Below are 9864 nucleotides of genomic sequence, written 5' to 3'. Positions count from 1 at the left end.
GGCATATGATAAGTGTTTAGTGGGATGGTTGGCATATGATGAGTGTTTCCAACACCATCAATTTATTTAAGAGTAAGATGGATGTGGAAATGTGTAGTTGCTAGATGAATGTGATGAATAAAATCCTTATTCTGTATTTGTAATACTAATTTCGGGTTCTCATATAACGAAGCTTCATTATAACTCTCTATAAATACATATTTTATAACTCGTTTTATAAGTCGAAAATTAATTACGACTTCAAGTAAATAATAGAAATACTATTTCTATCGTATATAAATTAAATAACATGACTCTGCTAAGTCAGTTATAATCCGAAATAATAATTATTGACTACTCAATAATCCTTTAAATCTCAAACGAATTCAAATAATAATAAGAATTTAGCACATCAAAACACATATATAACAATTAAATCATATCAGATAAATCAAATCAGTTTTATTATTAATGGATGCCGAATCCTAATTATTAAGTCTTTAATCAGTGATTAAAAATTGGGATATGACATACTATCCCCCTTAAAATAAATTTCGTCCCGAAATTTGTACCTCAGGAAATAATTCTGGGTATTTCTCCTTCATGCTAGACTCGAGTTCCCATGTCGCCTCTTCTTGATCATGGTGCTTCCAAAGGACTTTTACTAAGGGTATCGATTTATTCCTTAGTACTTGAATCTTCCGATCTAAAATAGATTCGGGTCTCTCTTCATAGCTCATATCTGGGCTAAGGATAACGTCGTCTCTTTGGATCACGTGTTTTGGATCATAAACATATTTTCTCAACTGCGACACATGAAACACATTATGCACATTCCCAAGGCTTGGCGGCAACGCCAGCCTGTAAGCTACCGGGCCCACCCTTTCTAGGATCTCATAGGGTCCTATAAAACGGGGTCTAAGCTTACCCTTTACGCCAAATCTTGTAATCCCTTTAGAAGGAGAAATCTTCAAAAAGACTTTATCCCCACACTCAAACTGCAAGTCGGTTCGACGTTTGTCGGCATAAGACTTCTGTCTATCTTGGGCCTCTTTAATACGCTGTCGAATCTGACGGACGATCTCAATCATCTCGCCTACTGTATCTGGCCCCAAGATTCTTCTTTCGCCGACTTCATCCCAGTAAAGCGGCGATCTACATTTCTTCCCGTATAACGCCTCATAAGGTGCCATGGCGATAGTTGCTTGATAGCTGTTGTTGTAAGCAAATTCGATTAGTGGCAACACACGCTCCCAATCTTCTCCTCTATCTAGCACAACAGTCCTTAACATATCTTCTAGCGTTTGAATTGTCCTTTCGGACTGACCGTCGGTCTGTGGGTGGAAAGCTGTGCTGAAATTCAACCTTGTTCCCAATTCTTTCTGCAAGCTTATCCAGAATCTGGAGGTAAACTTAGAATCTCTGTCGGACGTGATTGTCTTCGGCACCCCATGTAAACGCACGATCTCCTTGATGTAGAGTTGGGCTAACTTATCTGATCTATACGTGATAGGGATAGGCAGAAAGTGTGCACTCTTTGTGAGTCTGTCTACAATGACCCATATTACCGTGTTACCTCGTCTTGTTTTTGGCAATCCTGTAACAAAGTCCATTGCAATATCGTCCCATTTCCATTCTGGAATCTCCAAAGGCTGTAGCTCGCCGTAAGGTCGTTGGTGTAAAGCCTTTACTTGCTGGCAAACTAGACACTTTTCGACGAATAAAGCCACGTCTCGTTTCATTCCTTCCCACCAGAAATTTTCTTTTAGATCTTGATACATCTTAGTGCTTCCCGGGTGGGCGACATAAGGAGTGTCATGGGCTTCGCTCATGATCTTGTTCTTGAGTTCATTGTCATGAGGGATGCATATTCTCTTCTCAAAGAAAATAGCATTGTCGGCTTCTTCGTGATAGTTCTTGAGATTTCCTTCTCTTATCTTAGCTCGTAATTTCTCCAATTTATCATCCTTCCTTTGAGCTTCTACCACCAATTTCCTCAAATTCGGTATAATCGCGACCACCCCCGCTATTGTAGCAGGTGGGTTTATCACCTCTAATTTCATCCTATCAAAATCTCGTATGAGCTCTTCTTCCTTTGTAAGGATGTATCCCAGTTTCAATGGGACCTTGCGGCTCAATGCGTCGGCTACTACATTGGCCTTCCCCGGGTGATAATTTATACCACAGTCATAATCTTTTACTAATTCGAGCCATCTTCGCTGTCTCATGTTGAGATCCTTTTGCTCGAAAAAGTATTTTAGACTTTTGTGATCGGTGTAAATCTCACACCTGACACCATATAGATGATGTCTCCAGATTTTTAGTGCGTGCACTACCGCCGCTAGTTCAAGATCATGGGTCGGATAATTCAATTCGTGTGGCCTAAGTTGCCGCGATGCATATGCAATCACTTTGCCTTCCTGCATCAAAACGCATCCTAGTCCGTTCTTTGATGCATCCGTGTAGACCACATACTCCTTGTCTGGTTCCGGAATTGTTAGCACTGGCGCTGTAGTTAGCTTTTCCTTGAGCAGCTGAAAACTTTCTTCACACTCGTTAGTCCATGTGTATTTAATTCCCTTTCGGAGCAATTGCGTCATCGGCCTTGCTATCTTGGAAAATCCCTCAATGAATCTTCGATAGTAGCCAGCCAATCCCAAGAAACTTCTGATCTCGTTTGGGGTAGTTGGCGACTTCCATCCTTGTACTGCTTCCACTTTGGCGGGGTCCACCTTAATACCTTCTGAAGATACAATATGTCCCAGAAATGTAACTTCTTTGAGCCAAAACTCACATTTGTTGAATTTGGCAAAAAGGCGTTCATCCCTAAGAGTTTGCAAAACAGTTCTCAGATGTTCCCTGTGTTCTTCTTCATTCTTGGAGTAAATGAGGATATCATCAATAAACACCAAGACGAATTTATCCAAATAAGGATGAAATACTCTGTTCATGAGGTCCATGAACACAGCTGGTGCATTTGTTAGTCCGAACGGTACAACTACGAACTCGTAGTGACCATATCTTGTTCGGAAAGCCGTTTTGGGTATATCTTCATGTCTAACCTTTAACTGATGATACCCAGACTTCAAATCGATTTTGGAGAAAACACCCGCGCCCTTGAGTTGGTCGAATAAATCATCAATTCTGGGCAATGGATACTTGTTCTTAAGCGTTAGCTTGTTCAGCTCTCGATAATCGATGCACAATCTCAAGGTTCCATCTTTCTTCTTGACAAACAGCACCGGCGCTCCCCATGGGGACACACTAGGCCTGATGAAGCCTAGGTCCAGCAACTCTTGTAACTGGATTTTCAACTCTTCCAATTCCTTCGGGCCCATTCTGTACGGTGCTTTTGATACCGGCGCCGCTCCTGGCTCTAGATCGATGGTGAATTCTACTTGTCTGTCAGGTGGTAATCCTGGCAAATTTTCTGGGAAAACATCTTGAAAATTCCGCACGATCTCTACATCTTCCATTGTCTTTTCGGTCTCAATTCCCCCGTTCAGGTATACGAGGAAGGCTTGGCAGTCTTTCTTGTTCATCATCTTCCTTGCCTGTAAAGCTGAAATAGTCGGCACTCTGTTCCTCCTGCATATTCCGTGGAAACTCAAAGCGTCCCTTCCTGGAAAGTTGAAACCGATTTTCCGCTCTTGGCACAATATCGTGGCATAGTTCTCCGCTAGCCAGTCCATTCCCAGGATTATATCAACGTCCTCCATCGATATAACATGCAAGTTGTTTGCTATAACCTTAAACGATCCTATGGTCAGTTCTAGGTTCGAGCAAGCATGTGTTACTACTGCTATTCCTCCTATTGGTGAAGAAATTCTCAAGTCCTGATTAGTCTTTTCAGGTTGGAGCTTTAAAGTTTTTACACATACACTTGCAATAAAAGAATGCGAGGCACCCGTGTCGAACAGAAGTATAACAGGTGTGTCAAGTAATGTGCCCATACCTGCCAAATTCCCTTGGTTGTTTCCTTGCTTATTCTTGTGCAAGGCATAGGCTCTTGCCTGTGGAATTTGCGGTGGACGTGCCGCAGGTCGATACTGCTGCTGTGGTGGTGGGTAGAGTAACTGTTGGCCTTGGATAGCCCTGAGTGGTTGTACTTGGCCCGGCTGATTCGGCCCTCTCATTCCTCCTTGTGGTTTTCCTTGGCAGTCTCTGGCAAAATGGCCCTTCTGGCCACACTTAAAGCAGGTATTGCTGCCAGCCAAGCATATGCCGTGATGTGACTTGGAGCATTTGGGACATAAAGGTGCCCTGAGCTGGCCCTGATTGTTTCCAGCTGATCCTGGATTGACTGGTCGTCCTTGCCATTGCCTTTGTGGCATCATGTTTCCTTGCCATGGCCTCTTGTTATCTTGGTTGTTGTAGTAACCCCTATTATTGTTGTTGTTGCCTTCCCATTTTCTCTTCCCACGATCGTTGTTTCCCGGAGCTTGAGTCTGGGTTGGGCGGTCTTCAGGCATTGCTGCTTCAACATCCAGGGCTCTGCTAAGTGCTTCAGAGTGGGTGAGATCACCATGACTAGCAAGCGCCATCTTGATCTCATGCCTAAGGCCTGAACGAAACTTCTCGGCCATCTTTTCATCAGTGTCGATCAGATGAGGGGCATAGCGAGACATGTCGCAGAAAGCGCGATCGTATTCCGTCACGGACATCTTGTTTTGTTTCAGATTGAAAAACTCCGTCTCTTTCTTCTTTCTGTAGCTCTTGGGAATGTATTTATCGTAGATCTCCGTCTTGAAGTCTTCCCAAGTCAGGTTTTCCAATTGTTCGAGGGTCATTGCCCTCTTCTTGGTTTCCCACCAAAAATCTGCCGACCCAGTTAGTTGGAATGCAACACAAGAGAGTCTCTCTTGATCAGTACAGTGAAGAAAGTCGAAAATCCTTTCCATTGCTCTAATCCAGATTTCGGCATCAGTCGGGTTGCCGGTCCCGTTGAATGTTGGCGGGCTCTGTTTAAGAAAAAGTTCCTCAACCCTTCGTGGAGGTTCGTTTGCGGTTCCCACATTGTTTCTTGGGGCTCTTCTGGGAGGCATTCTGTGCTTCAAAAATAAAAGATCCTCAGTATATTCCTTACCTCAATTCATAACACATTCCTCTTGATTTAATCATGAAAGCATCATAACAAAACATCTAAATCCTTATTGATCACAAGAGGGTACTAGGACAACTAAACAATTGTAAGGCTCAATTCTTGAACGATATCAAAACAAAGTGGTGCAGAAAAATTTGTTGAGAAACTCAAACGAATAACCAGATGGTAGAAAGGAGTAACTAATAGGTCGAACAAAATGATCTAGAGTAAAAACTCATCTGGCTTTTCAACCGAAAGTTGAAACACATGGGTTTTCAACCCAAAATACGTCTACTGATATTTGGATCATGTGGACTGGCTAGGTCCAACATCATCACCTCCCAATCACACGGAAAACATCATCCCAAACTTAAAAAGCCGTGGACAACTATTCATAATAATAAAACTTAAGTTCGTACTGACAACCAAAAGCTTAATTTAAAGTTCTATGTCTTATTGAACCCAAACCCCCGCTATAACATGTACACAAATATATACATATATATAGGCAAAGCATACTGTTCTTAAAATCTATCGTGTACTAAAAGTCGATTCGGTGTTCCATCGCGTGTGAACATTTGAACGTAGAGACTATGCTCAAACCCTTGATGCAGCGTTTGCCTTGAATTCGTCTTGTATCATCATCCCGTGTTTTTCCTTCAACGTGTACATGTCTTTTCATTCCTCTTTGTAGTTCAAAAGAACCATTGTTTCATTGTGGAAGCTGAAATGCTCTAAGTTCTCTTTCATTCTTCTACATCATCACTTTAAGAATCTAGATTGTAGAGATATCCTACTAATCCAGCAGTCTATGTTCTTTTAGAATAGTGATCATGCAACTTATAGCAATCTATGTTTTCTGGGGAAAGCTTGCATGTGTCAATTCTCTATCATTCTTCTCTTATCATAACATCATAACTGCAATGATATGCCATGAAAGGCAAAACATTCAACATTTCAATGAAAGGCAAAACATTCAACATTTCATCATAGCATGCTCTTTACATAAACATTTTCATGAAACAGTTTAGAATAATAACATCTTTAAAACATTGTAACTGCAGTTACCTTTTTCCTTGATTGAGCACGATGCAATGGAGTGTTGAGCGGTGTCGTATGATCCCACATATGTCTAGTGAATCAAACTAGACATGACTTTTTAGAAAATGGTTTCTAGGGCCAGAGCAAATGAACTGCTCTGATACCACTCTGTCACAGCCCACTATCCCAATGACGGGTTAACCGGGGTTATGACTTGGGTGAACAATAAGAAATGGAAATTTAAAAGGGATTTACCAAATAACCAACATTAATAACAACAAACTAGTGGTATATATATATATAACCACTTAGGTAATTAACAAATGAGCCAGCCATAACGACTAAACCCCAAATGAAAATTAAACAAAATGAAGGAGTAATAAGTTCCACAATACGATAACAAATTCAGAGTGTTTGCAGCGGAAAAACGTGTGAGTTATGCATATGGAGATGCATACTCAAGGTTTCATTACATAAACATCAAAAGGGAAATCCGCTCAACACCAATCCATTCCATCGCCTGCTCAACCTGCACATTTAGAAATACATGCAGGGCTGAGTATAAAAATACTCAGTGACATAAGCCGAAAATACAACATGCATACATATATAAATTGAACTGCCATAACAGTAACACACAGGGGTTTTCATAAATGACCTGCGCTTACTAAAACATTTCGTTCATTTTCATAAAGGTGGATGCATCCCATTTTCAGTCTATATGATCCATATCTGTCCTTTCTGTCACGCGCCGGGAAGGAGGCCTCCTTACCACGGACGCCAAGACCGGTCGCAAGCGACTCGCGGTCTCCATGAGTGTACACGTTAACCCTAGCTAGCGACCTTTGTCTAGCATAGGATCCCAATTGGATTTCCTTTAAAGTTGGCGAACCAACACAGATAGGATACATATAAAAACATAAATATTTTGGCAGTCAATCATTTCATAAACATTTCATTTTCATAACATTTTCATTTTCATAAAGGGCATTAAACATATAAGCATTTCATAAGAACTGAATAAATAGTCAAAACATATCATGCATATATATTCGCATATGAGGCCTACGTCACGCAGGGGATCTCTATATACGTAATAATAAAATAATGCCCACCTCAATTGTTCTTAAAGCTGGCGTGGAGTCGTTTCTTCTTCTGCTTCACTTTCTGTCGCCCGGACCTTCATTGATGAAGAGTCGATAAGTTCGTGAAGAAATTGTCATAAGACAAAGTCTAATTCTACGTGCCTAAGGTATCTTTTAATGTTTTAGGGTTCTAGCATCCATATTAATCTCGTTTCATTCAATCAATAAAATGTAACCAATTATCATGTAACTATCATATAGGTTCGAACCCATTTGTTCGAACATCAACATGTACATAATCCATAACTTCCTTCTACACCCGTCATTTAGTCAAGTACTCCATCAATTAAGAACAAGCCATATATTATCACTTTGAAAATTTAATCATTATAAATCATGCTTTCTCATACTTCGCACATTTTCATCACTTAAATAAATAAATCATTTATAAACACATGCTTAGTAATTTAATATCTCAATTAAATCCCAAGCTCATTTGATAAAGTAAATCATATACTTAATCATTCTATAACACAATTCCACATTTTTTTTTTTTATCATGTAAATAAATAGTCTCAATATTTATTAAAACATGAAGCCATTCTAATAGGACATTTTAATTCCATTATAATGGAATTACTCATAAAATAATTTAATCCTTTTTCTTTAAAAAGAAACCATATTTATAATATTCTATACATTTTTTTTTAAATAAATAAGAAATTCCATTATTCATTTATAAATAATAAAACATTTTAAAATCCATTGAGATGAAATAAAACATTTTAACCATTTAAAATCCATACTCAAAAAGCCTTGAAATATTTTATCATATAATAAATGGGGCTTAATCCCAAAATATTTGCTTTAAAGTCCATTAATAATTTTAAATAAAAGAACGGACTTCATTTAAAATAAATAGTCCCAACTTTCAATATTAAAATTTAAATCAAGAGATTTAAATTCACTAAATAATTTAGTGAAGATTCAAACATTTTTAAAAGAAATAAGGCCAAAATTTCGTAGGCTTTATTATTCAATTAACAGGTCAAAACTTAGTTAAATTTGAGCCCAAAACAATTAAAATAAATGCCCAACAGAATTTATAGCAAATTGGGCCCAGCAGAAGTAATTAAAATCGGCCCAACAACTATAAAACAAATTCGGCCCAATGGAAAGAGAATGGGCTTGAGCCCCAATTAAACCTAACCCTAATACATACATAACACACACGCACAACACACACAACACACACCAGCCTCTCTCTTCACTCTCCCTCTCGGCTCCCTCTCGCCTCTCTCACTCTCACTCAGCTGAGGGCGGCGCCGCCTCCGGCGCGCCGCCTCGCCGGACGTCTCCCCTCCCCCTCTCATACTCTCGGTCTCTCCTCTCTATCCCTCATCTTTTTCTGAAAATTGGTGCATGTGCTGCCCTGAAGAACCACAGCCGCCGCTTCACCGTGAAGGAGCACGGCCGCCGTCCGTCGCCTCCTCCGTCGTTCGTCTGGCTGGAATCGCGGTGGAGGCCGAGCCTTGCCTCGCCGGGAAGGTAGGCTCCAGATCTGAGCTCCCCCTCTTTTCCTCTTTTCCGGCCGACCAGGAACAGCTCGGTGCTCCCGCCGCCGTGTCGCCGCTGCCGATGCCGCCTCCGGAAAGATAAGTTCTCTCTCCTTTATCTCTCTTTCCCTCCCCTGTTCTCCCTTCTCTTCTCTCTTTTTTTTTTTTTTTACAGAAGCCCTAACCATCTCTCTCTCTACCCTCTTCTCTCTCGTTTTTGGCAGGACAAGGACTGGACGGCAGTTGCCGCCGCGCCGCCGTTGCCGGCGCCGAACAGCCGCCTGCTGCTCCCTCCTTCCCCTCTCACGATTCGAACAACACACACGCAAGCAAAACACAAGGAACTCTCCAAATTTCAGTTTACACTAAGGAGCACTTAGGGTTTTCAAAATCTGTTCTTTTTCGTTCTTCTACAACAATTGATCTGTACTTGTAATAGATAGAAAACATATAGTAAATACATGTGTGCGTGTGTATTATTCAGTTTTTTTTTTATCAAAATCAATTCCTTGAAATCTTGTAACTGTAATAGTTAGGAAAATAATGATTATGAGTGCGTGTGTTGATGTTCTTGATGGTTCGAATTTTACAGTAAGTATGGAGGAAATAGGAGGTAACCTTGATATGAGTAGGAAATGAGGAAAATCTTCTTTCTGAATTCACCAAAATTGGATCTGCGAATTTATTCAGCCAAGCTTAACAATGAAATTTTGGATCTGAAAACTATGAAAGAATTGGAAGAATTAATGGACGTTTATTACCTCTTTCTTGTTTTGGGAAATCTTGGAAACTGATTTGGAAAGCTGGAATCAGTGAATTATAATTCAAGCATAAGAACGTATAGCTTGGATCAGAATGTTAGGAGGAATGGGAGGAATGTTGGTTGCTGATTTTGATTAAATAAAAGCTAATTGCATGTTGAGATGTTAAAGTGTAGAAGATGGCTGGCAAAAGAAGGTGTAAAGAGTGTTTAGTGTAATGATGAGTGTTTAGTGGGATAGTTGGCATATGATAAGTGTTTAGTGGGATGGTTGGCATATGATGAGTGTTTCCAACACCATCAATTTATTTAAGAGTAAGATGGATGTGGAAATGTGTAGTTGCTAGATGAATGTGATGA

At 40.2% G+C, this 9864-nt stretch overlaps 1 long non-coding RNA gene across 1 annotated transcript; it reads right to left on the bottom strand.

Moving 5' to 3' along the window:
* Nucleotides 1-6353: 6353 nt before the first annotated feature.
* On the bottom strand, nucleotides 6354-7733 carry LOC130996029 (uncharacterized). The gene is made up of 2 exons (XR_009092360.1): nucleotides 7219-7733; nucleotides 6354-6632 (listed from the first exon to the last, which is right to left on the bottom strand). It is a non-coding gene; the product is annotated as an uncharacterized LOC130996029 (long non-coding RNA).
* Nucleotides 7734-9864: the final 2131 nt, after the last annotated feature.

The sequence above is a fragment of the Salvia miltiorrhiza genome, chromosome 7 (assembly GCF_028751815.1).
Source record: "Salvia miltiorrhiza cultivar Shanhuang (shh) chromosome 7, IMPLAD_Smil_shh, whole genome shotgun sequence".
In the NCBI taxonomy this organism is placed as follows: domain Eukaryota; kingdom Viridiplantae; phylum Streptophyta; class Magnoliopsida; order Lamiales; family Lamiaceae; genus Salvia; species Salvia miltiorrhiza.
The sequence above is the reverse complement of the archived record's forward strand: the minus strand, read 5'-3'. Positions and strand labels throughout refer to the sequence as shown.